At 40.9% G+C, this 18,316-nt stretch overlaps 1 pseudogene; it reads right to left on the minus strand.

Moving 5' to 3' along the window:
• Window positions 1-260: 260 nt before the first annotated feature.
• On the minus strand, window positions 261-15,250 carry LOC121560429 (annotated as a pseudogene).
• Between the last annotated feature and the right edge of the window lie 3,066 nt (window positions 15,251-18,316).

An 18,316-nucleotide genomic window follows, 5' to 3' on the forward strand; every position in this document is an offset into this window, starting at 1 on the left:
AGTCTTGACCTTAAAACATGAGACATTATCTTCTATCTAGGCCAAGGACAGCAGATAATGTGATAGATCCCATGTCATTCATCTTGTCTGTGTCAGGGGCTCAAGGTATGATTTTGAGTATGATATTGAACAGCATAAGGAGCCATCAATCAAAGTAATATTTATTGATATTCTAATCATCGTACAGAATTATTTGTTCTAACTAGTATAATTACAGTAGGACATGTACAACATGAAAGGTGAAAACAATATGACTGAATTTAAGGTAATGCTATTTATTTAGGAACTTCAAACTTTGTTAGAGTCAGAACATGATATTGGCACAATATTAGTATTGCTAATGAAAATTGATTAATTATTTGAAAGTTAGTTTGTTCATTGATTTCTGAATGGCCTGTGTATATTTAATGGAGGTGAATATGTATGTAATTAAAATGTTTTGAATTTCTCACTAAATAATATATTACTATTTTAATGGGCCACACATGTTGTTTGAATGACAATTTGTTTTGGTTGATAGAAAATATGATGCAATAGTTGATTGGTTGTGTTGACTGTATAATGTGTTTGGTTATTTGTTATGATGGAGACGCTATTTTAACATATCACTGGTTTTGCAATTCATCCAAGATGGTAGGACTATGATAGGCTATTAACAAAAAAAACAAAAAAACATGTATGCACTCACTAACTGTAAGTCGCTCTCGATAAGAGCGTCTGCTAAATGACTAAAATGTAAATGTAACTACCTAGTAACCTCATGCAGTTGTGAATACAAAGAGCATGCATCTTCTGGTACTCAATGGGGGACAACCTCTGCTACTCCTCCATTCCCTCTTGGCCCTGTATTGAAGAAGACTGATTAAAGCATGTAGCAGCAAAGAAAGGTGATTAAAAATGTTTGATTGCTACTAAGACCATAATCACATATCCATTGATTGCTCATATATAGCTCTTATCAAAGATTGTCTATTATATTGACAAGATATACGAGTGACTGCTCTAACAATTGAAATACATGTCCTCAAAGATGGAAGGCAGGCGGGAGGAGGCGAGCTCAGGTGAGACCATTCTAGCCTATGAGAGGGCAGATACGCGTGTAAACAACAGGCCATAGAGATAGATATAGGACTCATCTTTGTATCTGTGCCAGTTTAGAGTCTGACAGCATGGGCAGCTCCATTGATCCTATCTCAATTTTAAAGTAGTACATTTTCTTCTCCATTGGCGGATTGCTCCAAACTCACAGGAATCCCCACCCAGTTGACTACTTTAAAATGGTGGAAGCCCTCAATGTCAATGTCCATGCTAAAATGCATTAAATCCATGATTAATCCTCTATCTATCTCTATGACAACAGGCACAACTCCGATATAAAGTCAAGTTTCCGTAACGCCACGTGCGTCCATTTATATCAGTGCATTTGTAACAACCTAACCATTACAAAACTTCTATTAGATAAAATAAGCCTCACGTAGCAAGTTAGTAATTACATTTTTTGTTGACCAAATTCGACACTCCAAATCCTTCACATGGTGGGCTTATTTTCGTGGACAGATTTCGGGCGGAGTAAAACCTCTTGCTTCGCCTCTTCTTCTCTGCTCTTATATGTATTTAGACACTCACAGAGTACCCTCTAGTGTTTACGATTGGAAGGGACAAGGCCATTATCTTTGGTGTTGAATTGGAACTCAAAACAAAACTGTATACTTCAAACATATCAATACCTTTGTTCCCATGTCACGGTTCTTGGTTCTAATCTTGTTGACCTGGGACTCAGCAATGTCAGCACGCTCGTTAGCCTCTTCCAGCTCATGCTGCACCTTTCTGAATTTGGCCATATGAACATTAGCTTGCTCCTCCTGCAATTGAATGAGATGCAATGTAGGTTAGCCTACATTAATTATTGCAGCCAGAGCCCACCCTTCACTTGAACACTCAAAATCTAGTGGAGAATGGTCCTTGGTATGTCATTTGCTTACAGCTTCCTCGGACTGTCTTTTGTAAGCCTTCACTTTGATCCACCAAATCCTGGAGTCTAGTAACATTCTTCTTGTCTTCCTCAGTCTGAAAGAAATCACTGGTGTCAGTTTATTTTTTCAAAAATTGTTTTCAGGACAATGCGATAAGTGGATTGCAATTTCATTTGAAGCTAGGGCTATGCCCATGAATGGAAAATAAATACATCTCTGTTAAAATGATCATGGAAACGCAACCAATTTCTGTGACAATATGACTTTAACTCCTGATTATAAGGTACATTAATACATTCTTATTTCTTACCTGATAGGTGAGCTCTTTGACCCTCCTCTCAAATTTCCGAACTCCTTTGATAGCATCAACTCCCCGCTTTTGCTCAGCCTCAAGCTCATTTTCCAGATCACGGACCTAGATAATAGAGACGTTTTTTTCAATGTTTTTAAATCAGTCTGCAATACAGTTTTATAATTAACTTAGCTACATACCCTGCCCTCCAGTTTCTGGAGTTGCTTCTTTCCACCCTTCATGGCAATATTCTCTGCTTCATCTAGACGGTGCTGCAGGTCCTTGACGGTGATCTCCAGGTTCTTCTTCATCCTCTCCAGGTGACCACTCATGTCCTGCTCCTCCTTCAGCTCCACTGCCAACATGGCAGCCTGAGAATGGGACAAGATTTGAATGAAACTCATTTAGCTTGTGGAAGTTTGTGTTAAAGAGACAGCTTGTGGACTGTAGAACTTACATCAGTAATTGCTTTCTTGGCCTTGTCCTCTGCATTTCTTGCCTCTTGAACAGCATCTTCCACTTCTCCTTGAAGTTGAGTTATGTCTGTGTCAAGCTTCTTCTTGGTGTTCAAAAGGCTGGTGTTCTATTTGGAATAGAGAGGTTTAGTTCAATTGTAAAGTGAGTAAACTGTCATGTTTGATTAATCATTTCACACAACCAACCTGGGAGTAGAGAAGCCCTGCTCGCTCACTAGCTTCAATCAGCTCCTGCCCGGCCACTTTGCGGCCTCTCTCTGCCTGCTCAAGGGCTTCTCTGAGTTCCTCAATCTCAGCATGCATCAGGACGGTCCTGCGCTCCACCATGGTGACCTGCTCCTTCATATCATCCTGTCCTCTGACAGCGTCATCAAGGTGCAATTGAGCATCCTGGAATGGTTTAATGATCAACTTTAACTGAAACCCTAGGCACTCATTTGCAATTAAATTTAACCTACTGTCACATCCATGGCTATCAATGCCTATTAGGTATGCACACCATCTTAATGTTGCAAAACGCAGCAGCACTCACCTTGAGCTGTCCCTGGACATTCCTCAGTTGTTTCTGGGCTTCAGCAGCCTGCCTATTAGCATGGCTCAGCTGAATCTCCATCTCATTGAGGTCTCCCTCCATCTTCTTCTTAACTCGCAGGGCATCATTCCTGCTCCTGACCTCAGCGTCCAGAGTGCTATGCATGGAATCAATAACTCTCTGGCTGTTTCTCTTCAGCTGGTCAATCTCCTCATCCTTGTCAGCATGCTTCCTGTCCACCTCAGACTTCACCTTGTTCAACTCCAGCTGGGCACGGAGGATCTTAGATTCCTCATGCTCTATAGATGCCTTCAAAAAGAAAATGTATATTGATTATTGTAAACCTTAAAATCTGTTGATTTGGCTTAATTGTGTAATTTTTAAAAAACATTGTGCCTGTTGAGTAAATTTTTAAAAATAATGTTACCTCTGCTTCCTCCAGTGTAGATTGCATCTCACTTTTCTCTGTTTCCACTTGTTTTCTGACTTTCTCCAGTTCATGGACACTCTTTCCACTCTCACCAATTTGCTCCGATAGGTCTGATATCTCCTCTGTATTTTGAAAGCCATACAGTACATGTCAAAAGACAATATCAGGTCATTTGATATTGTAAAACCTTAAGGATTTTATGTGTTGTGACTATTATGTCATGGATTGTCACATTTCATAAATTGGACTTACGTTGCAGGTTTTTATTCTCCCTTTTGAGAGTTTCCAGATGATCCAGAGCTTCTTCAAAGGAGTTTTTCATTTTGAAAAGATCCGTGCTTTGTGATCGAGATTCTTTTTGAGCACTTTCCAGCTCCGACTGTGACTCCTCATACTTCTGCTTCCAATCAACTAAAATCTAAAACCATGTATCGCCATCAATACATGAATGTTCAGGCTTTTAGAAAAAAATCAAATCAAACTTTTTTATTACCTTGTCAAAGTTTCTCTGTTTCTTATCAAGGTTAGCAGCCATACTATTGGATCTCTCCACATCAACCATGAGATCCTCCATTTGACTCTGCAGTCTCTGCTTAGTCTTCTCCAGTGAAGCACATTTTGCGTTCACCACCTCAATTTGTTCCTCAGCCTCTTGGAGACGTTGGGCAAGCTTTTTCCTGCGCAAAGTGAGACCAATCATTTGTCAATATCATGCATAGGGTAATTTATGGCAAACAAGTAGAAAATCTATAAAAAGTTGGCAATTACTTGGCCTCTTCAAGTTCCTCAGTGCACTGGATGGCATCAGTCTCATACTTAGTTCTCCACAGAGCTACCTCACTGTTGGCCTTGGACATGCTCCGCTGCAGCTCAACCTTGGCCTCCTGCTCCTCCTCAAATTGTTCTCGGAGGAGGTCGCTTTCGTGACGTGCTGATTGTAAACTATGGGCCAGGGCATTCTTAGCCTTGGGATGAAAACAGTATACACTGAGTGTACAAAACATTAGGAACATTAGGCTCTTTCCATGACATAGACTGACCAGGTGAATCCAGATGAAAGCTATGATCCCTTATTGATGTCACTTGTTAAATCCACCTCAATCAGTGTAGATGAAGGGGGGGAGACAGGTTAAAGAAGGACTTTTAAGCCTTGAGACAATTGAGACATGGATTGTGTATGTTTGCCATTCGGAGGGTGAATGGGCAAGACAAAAGGGGTATCTATGATGAAAATTACAGGCCTCTCTCATCTTTTTAAGTGGGAGAACTTGCACAATTGGTGGCTGACTAAATACTTTTTTTCCCCACTGTATGTTGTATGATACCTTGGATTTGGCCACGGCTTCCATGTTGCTGGCCAAGTCATCAATTTCCATCTTGTATTCACTCTTCTCCTTCTCCAGTTTCTGCTTAACTCTCTGAAGGTTGTCAATTCTTTCTCCCAGTTCTGCCATACTGTCTGCCTGCTTCTTGCGGAGAGCGGCAGCGATGGACTCATAATGCAAGGTGGACTCCTCCAGGTCTCGACGCAGCTTCTGAAACTCAGCCTCCCGCTTCTTGTTCATCTCAATTTGAGAAGCAGTGGCTCCACCAGCCTCCTCAAGCCTCTCACTGATCTCCTCAAGTTCCCTGGAGAGATCAGACCTCTGCTTCTCTATCTTGGCCCGAGCAGCACGCTCAGACTCAATTTCTTCTTCGAGTTCCTCAATACGAGCCTTGAGAGAAAACATACCATTTTAAACAAGTTTGCGCTAATCATTTTAAAGATATTTCATTTTTTACTGTATTACATCATGGTCCTTAATCTTCTTTTGAAGCTGGGAGCTCAGTGTTAGCTCATCCTCAATTTTGCTTTGCAGCTGGGCTGTTTCAAAGTCTTTCCTACAAAGAGGAAATATATTAAGTACATTTGACCACAACAGAGGAAATCTTGCTTATTACTTCAGCGGTTTCTGATTTTACTTCTTAAGTTTTTCATCTGACTGCTGCTTTTCATTCTCCAGATCCATTATGGCTTCATGTGTCTGTTTGACATCACACTCAAGCTTTCTCTTGGCTCTCTCAAGGTCCATGCGAATCGTCTTCCCTTGCTCCAGAGAACCCTCAAGCTGTGGTATGAAAACAAGTAGCGATATAATTAAGTAAAAGCATTACAATGCAATGCTTTTCTACTGATAATGTGTTACTGACATCATCCACTTGTTGTTCAAGCTTAGCTTTTGCTTTTGTCAGAGTGTTGACTTTGTCCTCCTCTGCCTGGAGATCATCAAGGGTCTGCTGATGTGCCTCTTGGAGGGCTTTCTTCTCCTTGGTCAACTTGGAAAGGATTTCATCCTGACCAGACATCTCCTCTGTGAGGTTTTTAACCTGCAATGGCATAGTCATGTTAGTAAAAGACATGCAAAGAGGATGATGGATACTGCAGCTTCATATGAAAATGCAAACCTTGTTTTCAGTGGCATGCTTCTCCTTCTCCACGTTGGCCAAGGTGAGCTCTAAGTCATCAATATCTTTCTTCAGCTCAGAGCACTCATCCTCCAGCTTCCTCTTCTTGGCAGTCAGCTCAGAATTGATTTCGTCTTCATCATCCAGTCTCTCGGTCAACTCTTTCAGTTTGGCTTCAAGCTGTATTTTGCTTTTTATGAAAGCCTCACATCTCTCCTCTGCATCCGAAAGAGTTTCGGAATCCTAGGAAAATCGATTGTCCAGTCAATGTGTCTGTCTAATGGAACACATCTTAAACACTACAATGAACAAACTGATATAACAGTACCCCTCAGGTGACTACAATAATGACCGTGTCTGTTTAAAAACAGTGATAGTTCATGTTGACAATTCTAATAGCACTTACAGATTGAACTTGTAACATGAGGTTTTGTTTCTCCGAGAACAGAGAAACCATATTCTCCTCCAGTTCCTTTCTCTTGGCCTCTGCCTTTGCCAGGTCCTTCTTACATTTGACAAAGTCCTCCTTCATCTTTTCCACCTCCTTTTCACTCTCTGTACTCTTCAGAAGGGGCTTAATCTTGAAGTACAGCTTCATCCATAGCCAGTGTTTCACGTTCATGAATGAGCGGAGGTTGTATTGCAGAATGAACACACAATCTCTGAAAAATAGGTAATTGTAATGCCCAGTTCTAATGTTCTAAGCATGTACTTTCTTTTAAAGATAAGGATAATAATATTTCAATTGATGGGTTGTCTTACTTCTTTATAGCCAGCTGAGAAAATTATTTTCTCATGAGGTACCCACGGCACAATGCTTGAGTGCCTGTCACCAGAGAGGCCAGTTTTTCATCTCGCAACTCCTCAAGAGTGCCCAGCAGACCGGCTTTAAAAAAGACCTGCAATAACGTTGTTTACTGAGACACAGATGCTGTTGATATACTGTAGGTGTATATACAGTGCCCTCCGTAATTATTGGGACAGTGACACTTTTTCTTAGAAGTGTTTAGAAACATATTCTATTCTTATTTTAATAAAAGTGACTCCAAAATGACACAATACATTATTTACTATTAATTTCTATTGGGCACAAAATAATCTGAAACACAACCAAAACAAACAGAAAATGCATCCAAATTTGTAGTCACAAGCTTGATGTAGCCATTGTGTGCTAGGAATATGTGACCAAATACTAAACTTTGACTACTTTAATACACATATAAGTGAATTTGTCCCAATACCTTTGTCCCCTAAAATGGGGGGACTATGTACAAAAAGTGCTGTAATTTCTAAACGATTTCAAATCGTATAGAGCCAAAAGAAGAAAAATGCTTCACTGTCCCAATAATTACAGAGGGCACTGTATAAACACCAGGTGAAAATCAACAGAGATTAATGGCTATGTGGTTTTGCTAACAAGAGCATGTTTATACAGTGCCTTGCAAAAGTATTCATCCCCCTTGGCGTTTTTCGTATTTTGTTGCATTACAACCTGTAATTTAAATGGATTTTTATTTGGATTTCATGTCATGGACATACACAAAATAGTCCAAATTATTGGACTATTTTGTATTATTGGACAAAAATTACTTGTTTAGATAAATTCAAAGAAATTAATAACAGAAAAGTGGTGTGTGCATATGTATTCACCCCCTTTGCAATGAAACACCTACAGTGGGGAAAAAAAGTATTTAGTCAGCCACCAATTGTGCAAGTTCTCCCACTTAAAAAGATGAGAGAGGCCTGTAATTTTCATCATAGGTGCACGTCAACTATGACAGACAAAATGAGAATTATTTTTCCAGAAAATCACATTGTAGGATTTTTTATGATTTTATTTGCAAATTATGGTGGAAAATAAGTATTTGGTCAATAACAAAAGTTTCTGAATACTTTGTTATATACCCTTTGTTGGCAATGACACAGATCAAACGTTTTCTGTAAGTCTTCACAAGGTTTTCACACACTGTTGCTGGTATTTTGGCCCATTCCTCCATGCAGATCTCCTCTAGAGCAGTGATGTTTTGGGGCTGTCGCTGGGCAACACGGACTTTCAACTCCCTCCAAAGATTTTCTATGGGGTTGAGATCTGGAGACTGACTAGGCCACTCCAGGACCTTGAAATGCTTCTTACGAAGCCACTCCTTCGTTGCCCGGGCGGTGTGTTTGGGATCATTGTCATGCTGAAAGACCCAGCCACGTTTCATCTTCAATGCCCTTGCTGATGGAAGGAGGTTTTCACTCAAAATCTCACGATACATGGCCCCATTCATTCCTTCCTTTACACGGATCAGTTGTCCTCGTCCAAAGCATGATGTTTCCACCCCCATGCTTCACAGTAGGTATGGTGTTCTTTGGATGCAACTCAGCATTCTTTGTCCTCCAAACACGACGAGTTGAGTTTTTACCAAAAAGTTATATTTTGGTTTCATCTGACCATATGACATTCTCCCAATCCTCTTCTGGATCATCCAAATGCACTCTAGCAAACTTCAGATGGGCCTGGACATGTACTGGCTTAAGCAGGGGGACACGTCTGGCACTGCAGGATTTGAGTCCCTGGCGGCGTAGTGTGTTACTGATGGTAGGCTTTGTTACTTTGGTCCCAGCTCTCTGCAGGTCATTCACTAGGTCCCCCCGTGTGGTTCTGGGATTTTTGCTCACCGTTCTTGTGATCATTTTGACCCCACGGGGTGAGATCTTGCGTGGAGCCCCAGATCGAGGGGAGATTATCAGTGGTCTTGTATGTCTTCCATTTCCTAATAATTGCTCCCACAGTTGATTTCTTCAAACCAAGCTGCTTACCTATTGCAGATTCAGTCTTCCCAGCCTGGTGCAGGTTTACAATTTTGTTTCTGGTGTCCTTTGACAGCTCTTTGGTCTTGGCCATAGTGGAGTTTGGAGTGTGACTGTTTGAGGTTGTGGACAGGTGTCTTTTATACTGATAACAAGTTCAAACAGGTGCCATTAATACAGGTAACGAGTGGAGGACAGAGGAGCCTCTTAAAGAAGAAGTTACAGGTCTGTGAGAGCCAGAAATCTTGCTTGTTTGTAGGTGACCAAATACTTATTTTCCACCATAATTTGCAAATACATTCATTAAAAGTCCTACAATGTGATTTTCTGGATTTTTTTCTCCTCAATTTGTCTGTCATAGTTGACGTGTACCTATGATGAAAATTACAGGCCTCTCTCATCTTTTTAAGTGGGAGAACATGCACAATTGGTGGCTGACTAAATACTTTTTTTCCCCACTGTAAATAAGATCTGGTGCAACCAATTACATTCAGAAGTCACATAATTTGTTAAATAAAGTCCACCTGTGTGCAATCTAAGTGCCACATGATCTCAGTATATATACACCTGTTCTGAAAGGCCCCAGAGTCTGCAACACCACTAAGCAAGGGGCACCACCAAGCAAGCGGCACCATGAAGACCAAGGAGCTCTCCAAACAGGTAAGGGACAGAGTTGTGGAGAAGTACAGATCAAGGTTGGGTTATAAAAAAATATCAGAAACTTTGAACATCCCACGGAGCACCATTAAATCCATTATTAAAAAATTGAAAGAATATGGCACCACAACAAACCTGCCTAGAGAGGGCTGCCCACCAACACTCACGGACCAGGCAAGGAGGGCATTAATCAGAGAGGCAACAAAGAGACCAAAGATTACCCTGAAGGAGCTGCAAAGCTCCACAGCGGATATTGGAGTATCTGTCCATAGGACCGCTTTAAGCCGTACACTCCACAGAGCTGGGCTTTACGGAAGAGTGGGCAGAAAAAAGCCATTGCTTAAAGAAATAAATAAGCAAACACGTTTGGTGTTCGCCCAAAGGCATGTGGGAGACTCCCCAAACATATGGAAGAAGGTACTCTGGTCAGATGAGACTAAAATTGAGCTTTTTGGCCATCAAGGAAAATGCTATGTCTGGCGCAAACCCAACACTTCTCATCACCCCGAGAACACCATCCCCACAGTAAAGCATGGTGGTGGCAGCCTGATGCTGTGGGGATGTTTTTCATCGGCAGGGACTGGGAAACTGGTCAGAATTGAAGGAATGATGGATGGCGCTAAATACTGGGAAATTCTTGAGGGAACCTGTTTCAGTCTTCCAGAGATTTGAGACTGGGACGGAGGTTCACCTTCCAGCAGGACAATGACCCTAAGCATACTGCTAAAGCAACACTCGAGTGGTTTAAGGGGAAACATTTAAATGTCTTGGAATGGCCTAATCAAAGCCTAGACCTCAATCCAATTGAGAATCTGTGGTATGATTTAAAATTGCTGTACACCAGCGGAACCCATCCAACTTGAAGGAGCTGGAATAGTTTTGCCAGAAATTCCAGTGGCTAGATGTGCCAAGCTTATAGAGACATACCCCAAGAGACTTACAGCTATAATTGCTGCAAAAGGTGGCTCTACAAAGTATTGACTTTGGGGGGGGTGAATAGTTATGCACGCTCAAGTTTTCTGTTTATTTGTCTTATTTCTCGTTTGTTTCACAATAAAAAATATTTTTGCATCTTCAAAGTGGTAGGCATGTTGTGTAAATCAAATGATACAACCTGGAATTAAAATTGGGGGGTTTGTAAGGCAACAAAATAGGAAAAATGCCAAGGGGGTGAATACTTTCGCAAGCCACTGTAAAGTAATTGGATCCTCACCTTGGTATGTCCAAATTTATATTGTGTGTGATCGACATCAATTGATCCAAGAAGCTTCTCCGAAGCTTTCTTGCCATCGATTAACTGTTCCTCTGGGATAGCACTGGCATTCAAAATTCTGTATCTGTCCAGATTACAGAAGATGCAATGGCAGGCATTAGAGATTATTAAACTACCAAAATAATCTTGTGGTAGTTAAATGATGAGAATAAAGGTTTACCTCTGCTTGAAGTCAGCATATATAATCCTGCTTGGGAACCCCTTCCTGCAGATCCTGATACCCTCCAGCACACCATTACAGCGCAGCTGGTGAATAACCAGATGATTATCCATAATACCTGTATTCAACAGAAATGAAATAATAACATCACACACATGACAATTGCGCCATATTTTTGTCATGTATGCCAGCTTCCTCATTCTCGTAATTAATGTCATAAATCACATTTTTTACATCAAATCTTTTCAGTGTTTTCCTCTGTAAAGTCCTGTGGTATGATCTCTTTGACGGACTTCTAACAAAAATAGTTATCTGTCAGCAGAGCAGTACCTGGTGTCTTCACTTCATTAGGAATCAGGCAACGTACAAAGTGAGGGTGAGTGCTCCTCAAGTTGGTCATTAACTTGCCTAGATTTTCCTGTGGAGGAGAGTATTGTCATTAGTATTAAACATATCCTTAGATATTAGCTGATATAAATGTCATATGAGTTAAGTCTACTGCAGCATGATTAGGTATTAATTTACCCTGAAAACAGCAGAGACCGTCTGGAAAGAGCCACCTTTTTGCTTTTTCCCCCCTTTCTTTTTATCGCCACCACCAGCATCTTCATAAAAAAAGAGACATTTACCGTACCAATACATGTAGGATTTATCTTTTGATTACTCATTACCATCCCACTGGGCACACACTTGTTGAATCAATGTTGTTTCCATGTCATTTCAATGAAATTACGTTGAACAAACGTGGAATATCTGTTGAATTGACGTCTGCGCCCAGTGGGCTATGACGTGCATACTACCTGCATCACCAGCCGCAAAGGACGCATACAGCAAAGCCAGCAGTTTGACTGGTGACTTCTGGTACAGCTGCACAACAGACTCATTCAACGGGTCCTTGTTCTTGTCCAGCCAGCCAGTGAGACTGTAGTCCACAGTACCAGCATAGTGCACCAGGGTGAAGTGGGCCTCAGGTTTGCCTTTGACAATCTTTGGCTTTTGGAAAGCTTGGTTCTTTCCAAGATGCTGGTCGTAGAGTTTGTTCTTGAAAGAAGTGTCTGAAGCCTTGGGGAACATACACTCCTCTTCGAGGATGGAGAAGATGCCCAATGGCTGTTGATGAAATCATTCTTACTTGGGGTATAGGTATTGATTTAAAAATGACATTTTCAAATTGCTGAAAGTGGGTTTTTAACATACCTTCTCAATAAGCTCAATGCAGGCAGCCAAGTCCATACCAAAATCAATAAACTCCCAGTCTATTCCCTCTTTCTTGTATTCCTCTTGCTCCAGCACAAACATGGTGTGGTTGAAAAACTGTTGCAGTTTCTCATTAGTGAAGTTAATGCAGAGCTGCTCCAAGCTGTTGTACTGAGTAATAAGAATCAAACCATTAATATTGTTGTCCACTGAATGCAGCAGTCTCAACATAGTTGCATTTAAGATTGCTTAATGCTGTTTTAAAATACATTTTAGAAAGACAAGTATAAAGAAATTAGCTTACATCAAAGATTTCAAATCCAGCAATGTCCAACACTCCAATATAGAATTGTCTTGCCTGCTTTGTATCTAGCATCTCATTTATTCTGATGACCATCCATAAGAACATCTTCTCATAGATGGACTTTGCCAGGGCGCCAACTGAATTGACTACCTAAACAGTATGTAATGTAGAATGATGAAAACTGTGCAAAAAGTAATCAGTCAACAGAAGATTAAATATATTTGAACTGTTGAATATAGTACCTGTTGAACTGTCTGCACCTTGGTGACAAACTCATTCCTGACCTTCACTCTGGGGTAGCAGAGAGCTTTCACTAAATCAGCAGAGTTCAGGCCCAAGAGAAAAGCGACTTTGTCTGCCACTGGTGGATAAATATGATGATGGGTTATGAGCTGATGATGTGTGTCTTGAGATTTGATCATTTAAGTCCAAAACATTTGATAAAACAAAGATATCTCACCCTCAGTGCCGTCAGGCTCTGCCTGTTCCTCACGCTGCTTCTGCCTGAACTTCAAGTTCTCATAATGCATCACAGCACCAGTCAGCTTGTAGATGGCCAACTTCTCATCATGGTTGAAGCCCAAGATGCCAATGGCATCCTAGATAATTGAAAAACGTTGGCATTTACTATAACATGCAAGATTAATGTAACATAAAAATATGTGCATAACAAAATAATTGACTTCTCACATCTGTGGCCACCAGCTCTTCTTTGTCGTCAATGCTGGCCACAGTGATCTGACCCTGACTGATCATTGGGAAATCATATGGGTTTGTCGTGATTAGAAGCATTTCTGTCAAGGAATAAAACAATTATTATTATGTGGATTATAATTAATGGACATTTTTGTAGGGGTTGTTAAATAAGGGTAAATCAAGTCTGAAATTTCAAATTGGAAATTACAAACTTTAGAAGCCTTCTTAAAACTCAAATACACTACAAGTTTACATTTCCTGCTGTGCAGCAGCAACAAACGAGTGATCAATTTAAGATCCTACATCTGTAGTAAATTTCATTTAAGAATTTTAGAAATATGGTAGGTTCATATTCACATTCTTACTGTATCGATAAGTTCTGGTTTGTGATTTGTCATGATCTGATAGAAGATATGGTAGCTCCTCTCCTCTAACAGTTGGAATGTCACTCTGGACTTCTCCAGTAAATCTAGACAGAGCAACAGTACATAGATGATGAATACTAGTTACAGGTGATCAATTTAAAGGTCATGAAATTTAAGAGAACAAAACATACATGTTTCAATATCAGCAGAAGCCAATTTTCCTGTGGTTCCGAAGTGAATTCTGATGAATTTACCCTGTTGAAGTGGAATATACGTTTTTGATTAATGAAATATCTCCTACTTCCATTTCAAGTAAAGAGAAGCTTTGAGGAAAGTTACTTACAAAACTAGAGGAGTTGTCATTCCTCACTGTCTTTGCATTTCCAAAGGCCTCCAGCAGAGGGTTGGCTGAAATTATTTGATCTTCCAGGGTGCCCTGGGGACCACATTCCATTACATACATCTGAACATCTCTTACAGTACTTGCCTTTACAGTATTCATTGTCATCTCTGCCTTACCTGTATCTTGCCAGTTTGCTCCTTCTTTTCAGTACCTCCAGCCACTGCGATTGTCGCAAAGTACTGGATAACACGTTTTGTGTTGACAGTCTTTCCTGCACCAGATTCTCCACTGTAAACACAGCGTGATTTTTACATTTTTGAATATTGAATCATCTACGCATTTTCCTCTGAATATTTAGACATTCTCAAAGCAAATGCAATTGACTCACGTAATCAGGACAGACTGACACTCACTATCTGTAGGTTAAGTGGAAACGGACAAGTATTACTGGTATATTTGCAATATCATCCACTGTGGCTAAGTTAAACCCCTCAAGTGCTTGACACTCCTTGAGGTTGCCTTAATAATGACCAGCTTAAAGAATTCAAAATTCTTACTTACCTGTAAGCATATTTTGATATGCATTATCAGAAACAGAGAAGATGTGTGGTGGGGCCTCCATACGCTTTTTGCCTCTGTAGGCTGTCACCACCGATTGGTCGTACACTGGGAGCCACTTGTATGGGTTCACAGTAGCACAGAACAGCCCGGAGTAGGTCTATAAATGACAATTGATATTATGTTACATGATATGGCAGTAACCTAAACAAACAAGTGTCTTTATTAAAGCCCTACTTACATAGATCATCCATGCTGCATAACGATCTTTGAGGTTATACAGCACAGACGGCTCGTTGAGGTAGGTCATCATGGCCATGTCCTCCATCTTATCATACTTTGGAGGATTCATCTGATGAACGTCCTCTTCCTTCATGGTTACCATCTAAAAAAGTGTGTTTAAAATGATGACACACCATGCAATGAAAAGTTATTAATGCTTTTAACGTTGTTGTAGATATTTCAAAAATTCCATTTGAAATCAAATAACTCTTGAGATTTGCAAATGGGAAAGTTTTTAACTAATTGGTCAGATACAATAGGACCCACCTCTCCATTCCCACATTTCACGGTGACTTTGCCTCCTTCTCTGTTCTGGACGACTCCTTTGATGTACAGATCCTTGACATCTGGCACGAAGCAGGCATTCTTGGCATCAAAAGGCCGGGTCTGAGCCTCAATCCTCTCCTTCTCAGGCTTGCGGAGATAGATGGCGGCTGCTCCAAAAGCGGCCATCTCCGCGTCCGAGCTCATGATGGCAGTACACTGATTTACCTAGATATTAATAAGAAAACAAAACATACTACGTTTATTGTGCTTCTTTGTAAAATTGTGTGTATAATGTATTCATGAAATATCATATTTTTTATGTATTATTATGATATTGTCATCAAAAGTATTTTTCATCAAATGTCTTTCTGCCTTAATTTACCTTCCTCACACCACAATAGAATGTACACCGGTTACAGTGTGCCTCCGTTCTGAAAAAGAAACACAAAAAGCACTATCACCAGAGTGTTAGTATAGGCTAATAAGTGGCTTTGTCTTTATCAATTTACTCCATGGTCCTGATGCTTGATTCCAGTTAAACAGAGTGCAGGACTATGCTCCCTGAACCTGACTTTGGATTGAAGACAGGCTGAGAATGGAAATGTATAGGCTCTTACCGCTGGTTAGACTAGTAGATGCCAGGCCTCTCAGTGAAGAACACAGTGCAGTTGTGGTCCTTTTATGAAGATGAATGTGCTGGTCAAGCAAAAAATGGCCCTCCGAATTTGGGCATGTAATTCTATCCAAATCTCAAGTCACATTATCAATTTCTGCTCAACACTTACATATGGAGCAGGATCTTCAAGTGGTAATGGGGACGTGTCACCAGCAACAGGTGATGATCCTCAAACTCTATTTTTACATACTTTGATCCTGTCAAACCATGCTGTTAGCTATTCACATACAGTACAGTAGGCTAATTAATGCATCTCAATTTTATGAATTGTATTTTCAAGGTTACAATAAACCAGAAGCACAGCATTTCTGTTTTTCGGGGACATTTGTAAACGTTTTAATACACTTTGTTATTAGCAGTGTTGATTTGGAGGGTGAAGGTGTCATTGTGTGTATTTCTGGCTGTAAAAGGTGTACCTTATATCACCCAATCAACACTACCCACTGGGTACACACTGGTTGAATCAACATTGTTTCCACGTCACGTGAACCAACGTGGACTAGACAGTGAATTGACGTCTGTGCCCAGTGGGTAGTGACTTCAAAATCCCTCTTCACCTAGTTGTATATCCTTGAGGAACACATGACCTTTAGTCACCTTCACGTTCAGCGACTTGGATACATGTGGGTTCCTTCAGCAATTTCACAAAATGTTTATTCGTTTGAGCAAACTCAAATCGCTCAATCATCTGTGTCACTAATTAAATCAACTCATCTTTATTCAATTACATCTAATTTGTTTGCTAGTTTCCTTGTGCGTGTAAACTGTAGTGAACCTTTGTTTCGGCAGTGTCCTATGGCTTGAGAGGGGATTCCCACAAATCCTTCTCCATCAGCTGCTTCCGTTGGAGGGGGCAGATGTGGCCCCCAGCTGGTAGTTTCTGTGGCTGGTCACATCCAAACTGCCTCTCCAGACCAATATATCACTGTCAAAGCTCTCTTGACATAATGTCTAATTTTTGAATCGTGATAAGCTGGAAGAAGCTTGGTTTGACATTCTACATCTTCTGTGGAGGACACTGTAGGTTGTTTACTGCTACATATGTAGGATCTTAATTTGATCACCCTGTTGCAGGAGAACGTTCCTGCAATGCAGGAATCTTTAAACTTGTAGTGTATTTGAGGTTTAAAAAGGCTTCTTAAGTTTGTAATTTCCATGTAGAAAAATGTCCCTTACAAAAAATGTATTAAGCCCTACAAAAATTTAAGTTAATTATAATCCACATAAAACACTACATGACCAAAAGTATGTGGATACCTGCTCGTCGAACATCTCATTCCAAAATCATGGGCATTAATATGGAGTTTGTCCCTCCTTTGCTGCTATAACAGCCTCCTCTTCCGGGAAGGCTTTCCACTAGATGTTGGAACGTTGCTGCGGGGACCTGCTTCCGTTCAGCCACAAGAGCGTTAGTGAGGTCAGGCACTGATGTTGGGCGATTAGGCCTGGCTTGCAGTTGGTGTTCCAATTCATCCCAAAGGTGTTTGATGGGGTTGAGGTCAGGGCTCTGTGCAGGCCAGTCAAGTTCTTCCAAACCGATCTCAACAAACAATTTCTGTATGGACCTTACTTTGTGCACAAGGGCATTGTCATACTGAAACAGGAAAGGGCCTTCCCCAAACTGTTGCCACAAAGTTGGAAGCACAGAATCGTCTAGAATGTCATTGTATGCTGTAGCGTTAAGATTTCCCTTCACTGGAGCTAAGGGGCCTAGCCCGAACCATGAAAAACAGCCCCAGACCATTATTCCTCCTCCACCAAACTTTAAATTTGGCACTATGCATTGGGGCAGGTAGCGTTCTCCTGGCATCCGCCAAACCAAGATTTGTCCGTTGGACTGCCAGATGGTGAAGCATGATTTATCACTCAAGAGAACGCGTTTCCACTGCTCCAGAGTCCAATGGCGGCGGGCTTTACACCACTCCAGCCAACGTTTGGCATTGCGCATGGTGATCTTAGGCTTGTGCGCGCTGCTCGGTCATTGAAACCCATTTCATGAAGCTCCCGACTAACAGTTATTGTACTGACGTTGCTTCCAGAGGCAGTTTGGGACTCGGTAGTGTGTTGCAACCGAGGACCCTTTCTGTGAGCTTGTGTGGCCTACCACTTTGCGGCTGAGCCGTTGTTGCTCGTAGACGTTTCCACTTCACAATAACAGCACTTACAGTTGACCGTGGCATCTCTAGCAGGGCAGAAATTTGACGAACTGACTTGTTGGAAAGGTGGCATCCTATGACGGTGCCACATTGAAAGTCACTGAGCACTTCAGTAAGGCCATTCTACTGCCAATGTTTGTCTATGGAGATTGCATGGCTGTGTGCTCAATTTTATACACCTGTCAGCAACGGGTGTGGCTGAAATAGCCAAATCCACTAATTCGAAGGCGTGTCCACATACTTTTGTATATATAGCGTAATTCACATTTTCTGTTACTGCCTGATTATTTTCCTGCTGTAGCAAGCTAGCTCAAATTAAGATCCTACATCTGTAGTCAAACAATTGATTTAGCTATGACATAAGCTTTCATATTTAGTGGATGTACCTCATAAATTGCAAGGTTACCAGTTTTGAAATCAAAGGTCCTGTAATGGTTC

The sequence above is a fragment of the Coregonus clupeaformis genome, unplaced genomic scaffold (genome assembly GCF_020615455.1).
Source record: "Coregonus clupeaformis isolate EN_2021a unplaced genomic scaffold, ASM2061545v1 scaf0461, whole genome shotgun sequence".
Taxonomy (NCBI): Eukaryota; Metazoa; Chordata; class Actinopteri; order Salmoniformes; family Salmonidae; genus Coregonus; species Coregonus clupeaformis.